The sequence below is a fragment of the Oncorhynchus gorbuscha genome, linkage group LG12, assembly GCF_021184085.1.
Source record: "Oncorhynchus gorbuscha isolate QuinsamMale2020 ecotype Even-year linkage group LG12, OgorEven_v1.0, whole genome shotgun sequence".
NCBI lineage: Eukaryota > Metazoa > Chordata > Actinopteri > Salmoniformes > Salmonidae > Oncorhynchus > Oncorhynchus gorbuscha.
Window position 1 is genome coordinate 7226361 of NC_060184.1, and position 17631 is coordinate 7243991.

Here is a 17631-nt window from a genome sequence, read left to right on the forward strand (position 1 = left end):
TGTTTATTTACTGTACTATTGTTTAGTGTTTACTGACTGTACTAGTGTTTATTGACTGTACTAGTGTTTACTGACTGTACTAGTGTTTATTTACTGTACTATTGTTTAGTGTTTATTTACTGTACTAGTGTTTATTTACTGTACTAGTGTTTATTGTTTACTGACTGTACTAGTGTTTATTGACTGTACTAGTGTTTATTGACTGTACTAGTGTTTCGTGTTTATTGACTGTACTAGTGTTTACTGACTGTACTAGTGTTTAGTGTTTATTGACTGTACTAGTGTTTATTTACTGTACTATTGTTTAGTGTTTATTTACTGTACTAGTGTTTATTTACTGTACTATTGTTTAGAGTTTATTGACTGTACTAGTGTTTAGTGTTTATTGACTGTACTAGTGTTTATTGACTGTACTAGTGTTTAGTGTTTATTGATTGTACTAGTGTTTATTGACTGTACTAGTGTTTAGTGTTTACTGACTGTACTAGTGTTTATTGACTGTACTAGTGTTTATTGACTGTACTAGTGTTTAGTGTTTATTGATTGTACTAGTGTTTACTGACTGTACTAGTGTTTATTGACTGTACTAGTGTTTATTGACTGTACTAGTGTTTAGTGTTTATTGATTGTACTAGTGTTTATTGACTGTACTAGTGTTTAGTGTTTACTGACTGTACTAGTGTTTATTGACTGTACTAGTGTTTATTGACTGTACTAGTGTTTAGTGTTTATTGACTGTACTAGTGTTTATTGACTGTACTAGTGTTTATTGACTGTACTAGTGTTTATTGACTGTACTAGTGTTTAGTGTTTACTGACTGTACTAGTGTTTATTGACTGTACTAGTGTTTACTGACTGTACTAGTGTTTATTGACTGTACTAGTGTTTACTGACTGTACTAGTGTTTAGTGTTTACTGACTGTACTAGTGTTTATTTACTGTACTAGTGTTTATTTACTGTACTAGTGTTTATTGACTGTACTAGTGTTTATTGACTGTACTAGTGTTTATTGACTGTACTAGTGTTTAGTGTTTACTGACTGTACTAGTGTTTATTGACTGTACTAGTGTTTAGTGTTTATTGACTGTACTAGTGTTTATTGACTGTACTAGTGTTTATTGACTGTACTAGTGTTTACTGACTGTACTAGTGTTTATTGACTGTACTAGTGTTTAGTGTTTACTGACTGTACTAGTGTTTATTGACTGTACTAGTGTTTACTGACTGTACTAGTGTTTATTGACTGTACTAGTGTTTACTGACTGTACTAGTGTTTAGTGTTTATTGACTGTACTAGTGTTTATTGACTGTACTAGTGTTTATTGACTGTACTAGTGTTCAGTGTTTACTGACTGTACTAGTGTTTATTTACTGTACTAGTGTTTATTTACTGTACTATTGTTTAGTGTTTATTGACTGTACTAGTGTTTAGTGTTTATTGACTGTACTAGTGTTTATTGACTGTACTAGTGTTTATTTACTGTACTATTGTTTAGTGTTTATTGACTGTACTAGTGTTTAGTGTTTATTGACTGTACTAGTGTTTATTGACTGTACTAGTGTTTATTTACTGTACTATTGTTTAGTGTTTATTGACTGTACTAGTGTTTATTTACTGTACTATTGTTTAGTGTTTATTGACTGTACTAGTGTTTATTGACTGTACTATTGTTTTTTACTGTACTAGTGTTTATTGACTGTACTAGTGTTTAGTGTTTATTGACTGTACTAGTGTTTATTGACTGTACTAGTGTTTAGTGTTTACTGACTGTACTAGTGTTTATTTACTGTACTAGTGTTTATTTACTGTACTATTGTTTAGTGTTTATTGACTGTACTAGTGTTTATTTACTGTACTAGTGTTTATTTACTGTACTATTGTTTAGTGTTTATTGACTGTACTAGTGTTTATTTACTGTACTAGTGTTTATTTACTGTACTATTGTTTAGTGTTTAGTGTTTATTGACTGTACTAGTGTTTATTGACTGTACTAGTGTTTACTGACTGTTCTAGTGTTTATTTACTGTACTAGTGTTTATTTACTGTACTAGTGTTTATTGTTTACTGACTGTACTAGTGTTTATTGACTGTACTAGTGTTTATTGACTGTACTAGTGTTTCGTGTTTATTGACTGTACTAGTGTTTACTGACTGTACTAATGTTTAGTGTTTATTGACTGTACTAGTGTTTATTTACTGTACTATTGTTTAGTGTTTATTTACTGTACTAGTGTTTATTTACTGTACTATTGTTTAGTGTTTACTGACTGTACTAGTGTTTAGTGTTTATTGTTTACTGACTGTACTAGTGTTTATTGACTGTACTAGTGTTTATTTACTGTACTAGTGTTTATTTACTGTACTATTGTTTAGTGTTTACTGACTGTACTAGTGTTTATTGACTGTACTAGTATTTATTTACTGTACTAGTGTTTATTTACTGTACTATTGTTTAGTGTTTATTTACTGTACTAGTGTTTAGTGTTTACTGACTGTACTAGTGTTTACTGACTGTACTAGTGTTTATTTACTGTACTAGTGTTTATTGACTGTACTAGTGTTTACTGACTGTACTAGTGTTTAGTGTTTACTGACTGTACTAGTGTTTATTGACTGTACTAGTGTTTATTGACTGTACTAGTGTTTATTTACTGTACTAGTGTTTATTTACTGTACTATTGTTTAGTGTTTACTGACTGTACTAGTGTTTATTGACTGTACTAGTGTTTATTTACTGTACTAGTGTTTATTTACTGTACTATTGTTTAGTGTTTATTTACTGTACTAGTGTTTAGTGTTTACTGACTGTACTAGTGTTTATTGACTGTACTAGTGTTTATTGACTGTACTAGTGTTTATTTACTGTACTAGTGTTTATTTACTGTACTATTGTTTAGTGTTTACTGACTGTACTAGTGTTTAGTGTTTACTGACTGTACTAGTGTTTATTGACTGTACTAGTTTTTATTGACTGTACTAGTGTTTATTTACTGTACTATTGTTTAGTGTTTATTTACTGTACTAGTGTTTATTTACTGTACTAGTGTTTATTGTTTATTGACTGTACTAGTGTTTATTGTTTATTGACTGTACTTGTGTTTATTGTTTATTGACTGTACTATTGTTTAGTGTTTATTGACTGTACTAGTGTTTACTGACTGTACTAGTGTTTATTTACTGTACTATTGTTTAGTGTTTATTGACTGTACTAGTGTTTATTGTTTATTGACTGTACTAGTGTTTATTGTTTATTGACTGTACTAGTGTTTATTTACTGTACTATTGTTTAGTGTTTATTTACTGTACTAGTGTTTAGTGTTTACTGACTGTACTAGTGTTTACTGACTGTACTAGTGTTTATTTACTGTACTAGTGTTTATTGACTGTACTAGTGTTTACTGACTGTACTAGTGTTTAGTGTTTACTGACTGTACTAGTGTTTATTGACTGTACTAGTGTTTATTGACTGTACTAGTGTTTATTTACTGTACTAGTGTTTATTTACTGTACTATTGTTTAGTGTTTACTGACTGTACTAGTGTTTATTGACTGTACTAGTGTTTATTTACTGTACTAGTGTTTATTTACTGTACTATTGTTTAGTGTTTATTTACTGTACTAGTGTTTAGTGTTTACTGACTGTACTAGTGTTTATTGACTGTACTAGTGTTTATTGACTGTACTAGTGTTTATTTACTGTACTAGTGTTTATTTACTGTACTATTGTTTAGTGTTTACTGACTGTACTAGTGTTTAGTGTTTACTGACTGTACTAGTGTTTATTGACTGTACTAGTTTTTATTGACTGTACTAGTGTTTATTTACTGTACTATTGTTTAGTGTTTATTTACTGTACTAGTGTTTATTTACTGTACTAGTGTTTATTGTTTATTGACTGTACTAGTGTTTATTGTTTATTGACTGTACTTGTGTTTATTGTTTATTGACTGTACTATTGTTTAGTGTTTATTGACTGTACTAGTGTTTACTGACTGTACTAGTGTTTATTTACTGTACTATTGTTTAGTGTTTATTGACTGTACTAGTGTTTATTGTTTATTGACTGTACTAGTGTTTATTGTTTATTGACTGTACTAGTGTTTATTGTTTATTGACTGTACTAGTGTTTATTTACTGTACTATTGTTTAGTGTTTATTTACTGTACTATTGTTTAGTGTTTATTGACTGTACTAGTGTTTATTTACTGTACTATTGTTTAGTGTTTATTGACTGTACTAGTGTTTAGTGTTTATTGACTGTACTAGTGTTTATTTACTGTACTATTGTTTAGTGTTTATTGACTGTACTAGTGTTTATTGACTGTACTATTGTTTAGTGTTTATTGACTGTACTAGTGTTTATTTACTGTACTAGTGTTTATTTACTGTACTATTGTTTAGTGTTTATTTACTGTACTAGTGTTTAGTGTTTACTGACTGTACTAGTGTTTATTGACTGTACTAGTGTTTATTTACTGTACTAGTGTTTATTTACTGTACTATTGTTTAGTGTTTACTGACTGTACTAGTGTTTAGTGTTTACTGACTGTACTAGTGTTTATTGACTGTACTAGTGTTTATTGACTGTACTAGTGTTTATTTACTGTACTATTGTTTAGTGTTTATTTACTGTACTAGTGTTTATTTACTGTACTAGTGTTTATTGTTTATTGACTGTACTAGTGTTTATTGTTTATTGACTGTACTTGTGTTTATTGTTTATTGACTGTACTATTGTTTAGTGTTTATTGACTGTACTAGTGTTTACTGACTGTACTAGTGTTTATTTACTGTACTATTGTTTAGTGTTTATTGACTGTACTAGTGTTTATTGTTTATTGACTGTACTAGTGTTTATTGTTTATTGACTGTACTAGTGTTTATTGTTTATTGACTGTACTAGTGTTTATTGTTTATTGACTGTACTAGTGTTTATTGTTTATTGACTGTACTAGTGTTTATTTACTGTACTATTGTTTAGTGTTTATTTACTGTACTATTGTTTAGTGTTTATTGACTGTACTAGTGTTTATTTACTGTACTATTGTTTAGTGTTTATTGACTGTACTAGTGTTTAGTGTTTATTGACTGTACTAGTGTTTATTTACTGTACTATTGTTTAGTGTTTATTGACTGTACGAGTGTTTATTGACTGTACTATTGTTTAGTTTTTATTGACTGTACTAGTGTTTATTTACTGTACTATTGTTTAGTGTTTATTGACTGTACTAGTGTTTATTTACTGTACTATTGTTTATTGTTTATTGACTGTACTATTGTTTAGTGTTTATTGACTGTACTAGTGTTTACTGACTGTACTAGTGTTTATTTACTGTACTAGTGTTTATTTACTGTACTATTGTTTAGTGTTTATTTACTGTACTATTGTTTAGTGTTTACTGACTGTACTAGTGTTTATTGACTGTACTAGTGTTTACTGACTGTACTAGTGTTTATTTACTGTACTAGTGTTTATTTACTGTACTATTGTTTAGTGTTTATTGACTGTACTAGTGTTTATTTACTGTACTATTGTTTAGTGTTTACTGACTGTACTAGTGTTTATTGTTTATTGACTGTACTAGTGTTTATTGTTTATTGACTGTACTAGTGTTTATTTGCTGTACTAGTGTTTATTGACTGTACTATTGTTTAGTGTTTATTGACTGTACTAGTGTTTATTGACTGTACTATTGTTTAGTGTTTACTGACTGTACTAGTGTTTATTGTTTATTGACTGTACTAGTGTTTATTGTTTATTGACTGTACTAGTGTTTATTTGCTGTACTAGTGTTTATTGACTGTACTATTGTTTAGTGTTTATTGACTGTACTAGTGTTTATTGACTGTACTATTGTTTAGTGTTTATTGACTGTACTAGTGTTTATTGACTGAACTAGTGTTTACTGACTGTACTAGTGTTTATTGACTGTACTAGTGTTTAGTGTTTATTGACTGTACTAGTGTTTAGTGTTTATTGACTGTACTAGTGTTTATTGACTGTACTAGTGTTTAGTGTTTATTGACTGTACTAGTGTTTAGTGTTTATTGACTGTACTAGTGTTTAGTGTTTATTGACTGTACTAGTGTTTATTTACTGTACTATTGTTTAGTGTTTACTGACTGTACTAGTGTTTAGTGTTTATTGACTGTACTAGTGTTTAGTGTTTATTGACTGTACTAGTGTTTAGTGTTTATTGACTGTACTAGTGTTTATTTACTGTACTATTGTTTAGTGTTTATTCACTGTACTAGTGTTTATTGACTGAACTAGTGTTTACTGACTGTACTAGTGTTTATTGACTGTACTAGTGTTTAGTGTTTATTGACTGTACTAGTGTTTATTGACTGTACTAGTGTTTAGTGTTTATTGACTGTACTAGTGTTTACTGACTGTACTAGTGTTTAGTGTTTATTGACTGTACTAGTGTTTACTGACTGTACTAGTGTTTATTGACTGTACTAGTGTTTAGTGTTTATTGACTGTACTAGTGTTTATTGACTGTACTAGTGTTTAGTGTTTATTGACTGTACTAGTGTTTAGTGTTTATTGACTGTACTAGTGTTTACTGACTGTACTAGTGTTTAGTGTTTATTGACTGTACTAGTGTTTACTGACTGTACTAGTGTTTATTGACTGTACTAGTGTTTAGTGTTTATTGACTGTACTAGTGTTTATTGACTGTACTAGTGTTTAGTGTTTATTGACTGTACTAGTGTTTATTGACTGTACTAGTGTTTATTGACTGTACTAGTGTTTAGTGTTTATTGACTGTACTAGTGTTTATTGACTGTACTAGTGTTTATTGACTGTACTAGTGTTTAGTGTTTATTGACTGTACTAGTGTTTAGTGTTTACTGACTGTACTAGTGTTTATTAACTGTTCTAGTGTTTATTGACTGTACTAGTGTTTAGTGTTTATTGACTGTACTAGTGTTTATTGACTGTACTAGTGTTTAGTGTTTATTGACTGTACTAGTGTTTATTGACTGTACTAGTGTTTATTGACTGTACTAGTGTTTAGTATTTATTGACTGTACTAGTGTTTATTGACTGTACTAGTGTTTATTGACTGTACTAGTGTTTAGTGTTTATTGACTGTACTAGTGTTTACTGACTGTACTAGTGTTTATTGACTGTACTAGTGTTTATTGACTGTACTAGTGTTTATTGACTGTACTAGTGTTTATTGACTGTACTAGTGTTTACTGACTGTACTAGTGTTTACTGACTGTACTAGTGTTTAGTGTTTATTGACTGTACTAGTGTTTACTGACTGTACTAGTGTTTATTGACTGTACTAGTGTTTAGTGTTTATTGACTGTACTAGTGTTTATTGACTGTACTGGTGTTTAGTGTTTATTGACTGTACTAGTGTTTATTAATTGTACTAGTGTTTATTGACTGTACTAGTGTTTATTGACTGTACTAGTGTTTATTGACTGTACTAGTGTTTAGTGTTTATTGACTGTACTAGTGTTTATTGACTGTACTAGTGTTTATTGACTGTACTAGTGTTTAGTGTTTATTGACTGTACTAGTGTTTATTGACTGTACTAGTGTTTATTGACTGTACTAGTGTTTAGTGATTATTGACTGTACTAGTGTTTAGTGTTTATTGACTGTACTAGTGTTTATTGACTGTACTAGTGTTTATTGACTGTACTAGTGTTTACTGACTGTACTAGTGTTTATTGACTGTACTAGTGTTTATTGAATGTACTAGTGTTTAGTGTTTATTGACTGTACTAGTGTTTATTGACTGTACTAGTGTTTAGTGTTTATTGACTGTACTAGTGTTTATTGACTGTACTAGTGTTTATTGACTGTACTAGTGTTTATTGACTGTACTAGTGTTTAGTGTTTATTGACTGTACTAGTGTTTATTGACTGTATTAGTGTTTAGTGTTTATTGACTGTACTAGTGTTTATTGACTGTACTAGTGTTTAGTGTTTATTGACTGTACTAGTGTTTAGTGTTTATTGACTGTACTAGTGTTTAGTGTTTATTGACTGTACTAGTGTTTATTGACCGTACTAGTGTTTATTGACTGTACTAGTGTTTGGTGTTTATTGACTGTACTAGTGTTTATTGACTGTACTAGTGTTTATTGACTGTACTAGTGTTTATTGACTGTACTAGTGTTTATTGACTGTACTAGTGTTTAGTGTTTACTGACTGTACTAGTGTTTATTGACTGTACTAGTGTTTAGTGTTTACTGACTGTACTAGTGTTTATTGACTGTACTAGTGTTTATTGACTGTACTAGTGTTTATTGACTGTACTAGTGTTTATTGACTGTACTAGTGTTTATTGACTGTACTAGTGTTTAGTGTTTATTGACTGTACTAGTGTTTATTGACTGTACTAGTGTTTAGTGTTTATTGACTGTACTAGTGTTTATTGACTGTACTAGTGTTTATTGACTGTACTAGTGTTTATTGACTGTACTAGTGTTTAGTGTTTACTGACTGTACTAGTGTTTATTGACTGTACTAGTGTTTATTGACTGTACTAGTGTTTACTGACTGTACTAGTGTTTAGTGTTTACTGACTGTACTAGTGTTTCATTGACTGTACTAGTGTTTACTGACTGTACTAGTGTTTACTGACTGTACTAGTGTTTAGTGTTTACTGACTGTACTAGTGTTTACTGACTGTACTAGTGTTTATTTTACTGACTGTACTAGTGTTTATTGACTGTACTAGTGTTTATTGACTGTACTAGTGTTTATTGACTGTACTAGTGTTTACTGACTGTACTAGTGTTTACTGACTGTACTAGTGTTTAGTGTTTACTGACTGTACTAGTGTTTACTGACTGTACTAGTGTTTATTGACTGTACTAGTGTTTATTGACTGTACTAGTGTTTACTGACTGTACTAGTGTTTAGTGTTTATTGACTGTACTAGTGTTTATTGACTGTACTAGTGTTTACTGACTGTACTAGTGTTTAGTGTTTACTGACTGTACTAGTGTTTACTGACTGTACTAGTGTTTAGTGTTTACTGACTGTACTAGTGTTTATTGACTGTACTAGTGTTTATTGACTGTACTAGTGTTTATTGACTGTACTAGTGTTTAGTGTTTATTGACTGTACTAGTGTTTATTGACTGTACTAGTGTTTATTGACTGTACTAGTGTTTAGTGTTTATTGACTGTACTAGTGTGTATTGACTGTACTAGTGTTTATTGACTGTACTAGTGTTTACTGACTGTACTAGTGTTTATTGACTGTACTAGTGTTTACTGACTGTACTAGTGTTTATTGACTGTACTAGTGTTTATTGACTGTACTAGTGTTTAGTGTTTACTGACTGTACTAGTGTTTATTGGACGTACTAGTGTTTATTGACTGTACTAGTGTTTATTGACTGTACTAGTGTTTATTGACTGTACTAGTGTTTAGTGTTTATTGACTGTACTAGTGTTTATTGACTGTACTAGTGTTTATTGACTGTACTAGTGTTTATTGACTGTACTAGTGTTTAGTGTTTATTGACTGTACTAGTGTTTACTGACTGTACTAGTGTTTATTGACTGTACTAGTGTTTAGTGTTTATTGACTGTACTAGTGTTTATTGACTGTACTAGTGTTTATTGACTGTACTAGTGTTTAGTGTTTATTGACTGTACTAGTGTTTATTGACTGTACTAGTGTTTATTGACTGTACTAGTGTTTATTGACAGTACTAGTGTTTATTGACTGTACTAGTGTTTATTGACTGTACTAGTGTTTATTGACTGTACTAATGTTTAGTGTTTATTGACTGTACTAGTGTTTAGTGTTTACTGACTGTACTAGTGTTTACTGACTGTACTAGTGTTTAGTGTTTATTGACTGTACTAGTGTTTATTGACTGTACTAGTGTTTAGTGTTTATTGACTGTACTAGTGTTTATTGACTGTACTGGTGTTTAGTGTTTATTGACTGTACTAGTGTTTAGTGTTTATTGACTGTAGTAGTGTTTCGTGTTTATTGACTGTACTAGTGTTTAGTGTTTATTGACTGTACTAGTGTTTACTGACTGTACTAGTGTTTAGTGTTTATTGACTGTACTAGTGTTTATTGACTGTAATAGTGTTTATTGACTGTACTAGTGTTTATTGACTGTACTACTGTTTAGTGTTTACTGACTGTACTAGTGTTTATTGACTGTACTAGTGTTTATTGACTGTACTAGTGTTTCTTGACTGTACTAGTGTTTAGTGTTTATTGACTGTACTAGTGTTTATTGACTGTACTAGTGTTTAGTGTTTATTGACTGTACTAGTGTTTATTGACTGTACTAGTGTTTATTGACTGTACTAGTGTTTAGTGTTTATTGACTGTACTAGTGTTTATTGACTGTACTAGTGTTTAGTGTTTATTGACTGTACTAGTGTTTATTGACTGTACTAGTGTTTATTGACTGTACTAGTGTTTATTGACTGTACTAGTGTTTACTGACTGTACTAGTGTTTATTGACTGTACTAGTGTTTATTGACTGTACTAGTGTTTATTGACTGTACTAGTGTTTAGTGTTTATTGACTGTACTAGTGTTTATTGACTGTACTAGTGTTTAGTGTTTATTGACTGTACTAGTGTTTAGTGTTTATTGACTGTACTAGTGTTTACTGACTGTACTAGTGTTTATTGACTGTACTAGTGTTTATTGACTGTACTAGTGTTTAGTGTTTATTGACTGTACTAGTGTTTATTGACTGTACTAGTGTTTAGTGTTTATTGACTGTACTAGTGTTTAGTGTTTACTGACTGTACTAGTGTTTACTGACTGTACTAGTGTTTACAGACTGTACTAGTGTTTAGTGTTTACTGACTGTACTAGTGTTTACTGACTGTACTAGTGTTTACTGACTGTACTAGTGTTTAGTGTTTACTGACTGTACTAGTGTTTATTGACTGTACTAGTGTTCAAATCAAATCAAATTTTATTTGTCACATACACATGGTTAGCAGATGTTAATGCGAGTGTAGCGAAATGCTTGTGCTTCTAGTTCCGACAATGCAGTGATAACCAACAAGTAATCTAACTAACAATTCCAAAACTACTGTCTTATACACAGTGTAAGGGGATAAGGAACATGTACATAAGGATATATGAATGAGTGATGGTACAGAGCAGCATACAGTAGATGGTATCGAGTACAGTATATACATATGAGATGAGTGTGTAGACAAAGTAAACAAAGTGGCATAGTTAAAGTGGCTAGTGATACATGTGTTACATAAGGATGCAGTCGATGATGTAGAGTACAGTATATACATATGCATATGAGATGAATAATGTAGGGTAAGTAACATTATTACATTACATTTACATTTAAGTCATTTAGCATAAGGTAGCATTGTTTAAAGTGGCTAGTGATATATTTACATCATTTCCCATCAATTCCCATTATTAAAATGGCTGGAGTTGGGTCAGTGTCAATGACAGTGTGTTGGCAGCAGCCACTCAGTGTTAGTGGTGGCTGTTTAACAGTCTGATGGCCTTGAGATAGAAGCTGTTTTTCAGTCTCTCGGTCCCAGCTTTGATGCACCTGTACTGACCTCGCCTTCTGGATGATAGCGGGGTGAACAGGCAGTGGTTCGGGTGGTTGATGTCCTTGATGATCTTTATGGCCTTCCTGTAACAACGGGTGGTGTAGGTGTCCTGGAGGGCAGGTAGTTTGCCCCCGGTGATGCGTTGTGCAGTCCTCACTACCCTCTGGAGAGCCTTACGGTTGAGGGCGGAGCAGTTGCCGTACCAGGCGGTGATACAGCCCGCCAGGATGCTCTCGATTGTGCATCTGTAGAAGTTTGTGAGTGCTTTTGGTGACAAGCCGAATTTCTTCAGCCTCCTGAGGTTGAATAGGCGCTGCTGCGCCTTCTTCACGACGCTGTCAATGTGAGTGGACCAATTCAGTTTGTCTGTGATGTGTATGCCGAGGAACTTAAAACTAGCTACCCTCTCCACTACTGTTCCATCGATGTGGATAGGGGGTGTTCCCTCTGCTGTTTCCTGAAGTCCACAATCATCTCCTTAGTTTTGTTGACGTTGAGTGTGAGGTTATTTTCCTGACACCACACTCCGAGGGCCCTCACCTCCTCCCTGTAGGCCGTCTCGTCGTTGTTGGTAATCAAGCCTACCACTGTTGTGTCGTCCGCAAACTTGATGATTGAGTTGGAGGCGTGCGTGGCCACGCAGTCGTGGGTGAACAGGGAGTACAGGAGAGGGCTCAGAACGCACCCTTGTGGGGCCCCGTGTTGAGGATCAGCGGGGAGGAGATGTTGTTGCCTACCCTCACCACCTGGGGGCGGCCCGTCAGGAAGTCCAGTACCCAGTTGCACAGGGCGGGTCGAGACCCAGGGTCTCGAGCTTGATGACGAGCTTGGAGGGTACTATGGTGTTGAATGCCGAGCTGTAGTCGATGAACAGCATTCTCACATAGGTATTCCTCTTGTCCAGGTGGGTTAGGGCAGTGTGCAGTGTGGTTGAGATTGCATCGTCTGTGGACCTATTTGGGCGGTAAGCAAATTGGAGTGGGTCTAGGGTGTCAGGTAGGGTGGAGGTGATATGGTCCTTGACTAGTCTCTCAAAGCACTTCATGATGACGGAAGTGAGTGCTACGGGGCGGTAGTCGTTTAGCTCAGTTACCTTAGCTTTCTTGGGAACAGGAACAATGGTGTCCCTCTTGAAGCATGTGGGAACAGCAGACTGGTATAGGGATTGATTGAATATGTCCGTAAACACACCGGCCAGCTGGTCTGCGCATGCTCTGAGGGCAGCGGCTGGGGATGGCGTCTAGTGTTTATTGACTGTACTAGTGTTTATTGACTGTACTAGTGTTTACTGACTGTACTAGTGTTTACTGACTGTACTAGTGTTTAGTGTTTACTGACTGTACTAGTGTTTACTGACTGTACTAGTGTTTATTGACTGTACTAGTGTTTATTGACTGTACTAGTGTTTACTGACTGTACTAGTGTTTAGTGTTTATTGACTGTACTAGTGTTTATTGACTGTACTAGTGTTTACTGACTGTACTAGTGTTTAGTGTTTACTGACTGTACTAGTGTTTACTGACTGTACTAGTGTTTAGTGTTTACTGACTGTACTAGTGTTTATTGACTGTACTAGTGTTTATTGACTGTTGTTTATTGACTGTACTAGTGTTTATTGTTACTAGTGTTTATTGACTGTACTAGTGTTTATTGACTGTACTAGTGTTTATTGACTGTACTAGTGTTTACTGACTGTACTAGTGTTTATTGACTGTACTAGTGTTTATTGACTGTACTAGTGTTTACTGACTGTACTAGTGTTTAGTGTTTATTGACTGTACTAGTGTTTATTGACTGTACTAGTGTTTATTGACTGTACTAGTGTTTAGTGTTTATTGACTGTACTAGTGTTTAGTGTTTATTGACTGTACTAGTGTTAGTGTTTACTGACTGTACTAGTGTTTATTGACTGTACTAGTGTTTATTGACTGTACTAGTGTTTATTGACTGTACTAGTGTTTATTGACTGTACTAGTGTTTATTGACTGTACTAGTGTTTAGTGTTTACTGACTGTACTAGTGTTTATTGACTGTACTAGTGTTTAGTGTTTATTGACTGTACTAGTGTTTAGTGACTGTACTAGTGTTTATTGACTGTACTAGTGTTTATTGACTGTACTAGTGTTTATTGACTGTACTAGTGTTTATTGACTGTACTAGTGTTTATTGACTGTACTAGTGTTTATTGACTGTACTAGTGTTTAGTGTTTATTGACTGTACTAGTGTTTACTGACTGTACTAGTGTTTATTGACTGACTAGTACTTTATTGACTGTACTAGTGTTTATTGACTGTACTAGTGTTTATTGACTGTACTAGTGTTTATTGACTGTACTAGTGTTTAGTGTTTTTGACTGTACTAGTGTTTATTGTACTAGTGTTTACTGACTGTACTAGTGTTTAGTGTTTATTGACTGTACTAGTGTTTATTGACTGTACTAGTTTTATTGACTGTACTAGTGTTTATTGACTGTACTAGTGTTTAGTGTTTATTGACTGTACTAGTGTTTACTGTACTAGTGTTTATTGACTGTACTAGTGTTTTATTGACTGTACTAGTGTTTATTGACTGTACTAGTTTAGTGTTTATTGACTGTACTAGTGTTTATTTTATTGACTGTACTAGTGTTTAGTGACTTGACTGTACTAGTGTTTATTGACTGTACTAGTGTTTATTGACTGTACTAGTGTTTAGTGTGACTGTACTAGTGTTTATTGACTGTACTAGTGTTTATTGACTGTACTAGTGTTTATTGACTGTACTAGTGTTTAGTGTTTATTGACTGTACTAGTGTTTATTGACTGTACTAGTGTTTAGTGTTTATTGACTGTACTAGTGTTTATTGACTGTAGTGTTTAGTGTTTATTGACTGTACTAGTGTTTATTGACTGTACTATTGTTTAGTGTTTATTGACTGTACTAGTGTTTATTGACTGTACTAGTGTTTATTGACTGTACTAGTGTTTAGTGTTTATTGACTGTACTAGTGTTTATTGACTGTACTAGTGTTTATTGACTTACTACTGTTTACTGACTGTTTAGTGTTTATTGACTGTACTAGTGTTTACTGACTGTTTGTTTATTGACTGTACTAGTGTTTATTGACTGTACTAGTGTTTATTGACTGTACTAGTGTTTATTGACTGTACTAGTGTTTATTGACTGTACTAGTGTTTACTGACTGTACTAGTGTTTATTGACTGTACTAGTGTTTATTGACTGTACTAGTGTTTATGTTTATTGACTGTACTAGTGTTTATTGACTGTACTAGTACTTAGTGTTTATTGACTGTACTAGTGTTTATTGACTGTACTAGTGTTTATTGACTGTACTAGTGTTTATTGACTGTACTAGTGTTTAGTGTTTATTGACTGTACTAGTGTTTATTGACTGTACTAGTGTTTAGTGTTTATTGACTGTACTAGTGTTTATTGACTGTACTAGTGTTTATTGACTGTACTAGTGTTTATTGACTGTACTAGTGTTTATTGACTGTACTAGTGTTTAGTGTTTATTGACTGTACTAGTGTTTAGTGTTTATTGACTGTACTAGTGTTTATTGACTGTACTAGTGTTTATTGACTGTACTAGTGTTTATTGACTGTACTAGTGTTTAGTGTTTATTGACTGTACTAGTGTTTATTGACTGTACTAGTGTTTATTGACTGTACTAGTGTTTAGTGTTTACTGTACTAGTGTTTATTGACTGTACTAGTGTTTAGTGTTTTTATTGACTGTACTAGTGTTTATTGACTGTAGTGTTAGTGTTTATTGACTGTACTAGTGTTTATTGACTGTACTAGTGTTTATTGACAGTGACTAGTGTTTACTGTACTAGTGTTTATTGACTGTACTAGTGTTTATTGACTGTACTAGTGTTTATGTTTATTGACTGTACTAGTGTTTAGTGTTTATTGACTGTACTAGTGTTTATTGACTGTACTAGTGTTTAGTGTTTATTGACTGTACTAGTGTTTATTGACTGTACTAGTAGTGTTTATTGACTGTACTAGTGTTTACTACTAGTGTTTATTGACTGTACTAGTGTTTATTGACTGTACTAGTGTTTATTGACTGTACTAGTGTTTAGTGTTTATTGACTAGTGTTTAGTGTTTATTGACTGTACTAGTGTTTATTGACTGTACTAGTGTTTAGTGACTTTATTGACTGTACTAGTGTTTATTGACTGTACTAGTGTTTATTGACTGTACTAGTGTTTATTGACTGTACTAGTGTTTATGTTTATTGACTGTACTAGTGTTTATTGACTGTACTAGTGTTTAGTGTTTATTGACTGTACTAGTGTTTATTGACTGTACTAGTGTTTATTGACTGTACTAGTGTTTAGTGTTTATTGACTGGACTAGTGTTTATTGACTGTACTAGTGTTTATTGACTGTACTAGTGTTTATTGACTGTACTAGTGTTTATTGACTGTTTATTGACTGTACTAGTGTTTAGTGTTATTGACTGTACTAGTGTTTATTGACTGTACTAGTTTAGTTTTATTGACTGTACTAGTGTTTATTGACTGTACTAGTGTTTATTGACTGTACTAGTGTTTATTGACTGTACTAGTGTTTAGTGTTTATTGACTGTACTAGTGTTTATTGACTGTACTAGTGTTTATTGACTGTGTTTTTGACTGACTGTACTAGTGTTTATTGACTGTACTAGTGTTTATTGACTGTACTAGTGTTTAGTGTTTACTGTACTAGTGTACTAGTGTTTATTGACTGTACTAGTGTTTATTTTATTGACTGTACTAGTGTTTATTGACTGTACTAGTGTTTATTGACTGTACTAGTGTTTATTGACTGTACTAGTGTTTAGTGTTTATTGACTGTACTAGTGTTTATTGACTGTATTAGTGTTTAGTGTTTATTGACTGTACTAGTGTTTAGTGTTTATTGACTGTACTAGTGTTTATTGACTGTACTAGTGTTTGGTGTTTATTGACTGTACTAGTGTTTATTGACTGTACTAGTGTTTATTGACTGTACTAGTGTTTAGTGTTTATTGACTGTACTAGTGTTTATTGACTGTACTAGTGTTTATTGACTGTACTAGTGTTTATTGACTGTACTAGTGTTTAGTGTTTATTGACTGTACTAGTGTTTATTGACTGTACTAGTGTTTAGTGTTTATTGACTGTATTAGTGTTTTGTGTTTATTGACTGTACTAGTGTTTATTGACTGTACTAGTGTTTAGTGTTTATTGACTGTACTAGTGTTTATTGACTGTACTAGTGTTTAGTGTTTATTGACTGTACTAGTGTTTATTGACTGTACTAGTGTTTATTGACTGTACTAGTGTTTATTGACTGTACTAGTGTTTAGTGTTTATTGACTGTTTTTATTGACTGTACTAGTGTTTATTGACTGTACTAGTGTTTATTGACTGTACTAGTGTTTATTGACTGTGACTGTACTAGTGTTTATTGACTGTACTAGTGTTTATTGACTGTACTAGTGTTTATTGACTGTACTAGTGTTTATTGACTGTACTAGTGTTTAGTGTTTATTGACTGTACTAGTGTTTATTGACTGTATTAGTGTTTAGTGTTTATTGACTGTACTAGTGTTTAGTGTTTATTGACTGTACTAGTGTTTATTGACTGTACTAGTGTTTGGTGTTTATTGACTGTACTAGTGTTTATTGACTGTACTAGTGTTTATTGACTGTACTAGTGTTTAGTGTTTATTGACTGTACTAGTGTTTATTGACTGTACTAGTGTTTATTGACTGTATTAGTGTTTATTGACTGTACTAGTGTTTAGTGTTTATTGACTGTACTAGTGTTTAGTGTTTATTGACTGTATTAGTGTTTTGTGTTTATTGACTGTACTAGTGTTTATTGACTGTACTAGTGTTTGGTGTTTATTGACTGTACTAGTGTTTATTGACTGTACTAGTGTTTAGTGTTTACTGACTGTACTAGTGTTTAGTGTTTATTGACTGTACTAGTGTTTATTGACTGTACTAGTGTTTAGTGTTTACTGACTGTACTAGTGTTTATTGACTGTATTAGTGTTTTGTGTTTATTGACTGTACTAGTGTTTAGTGTTTATT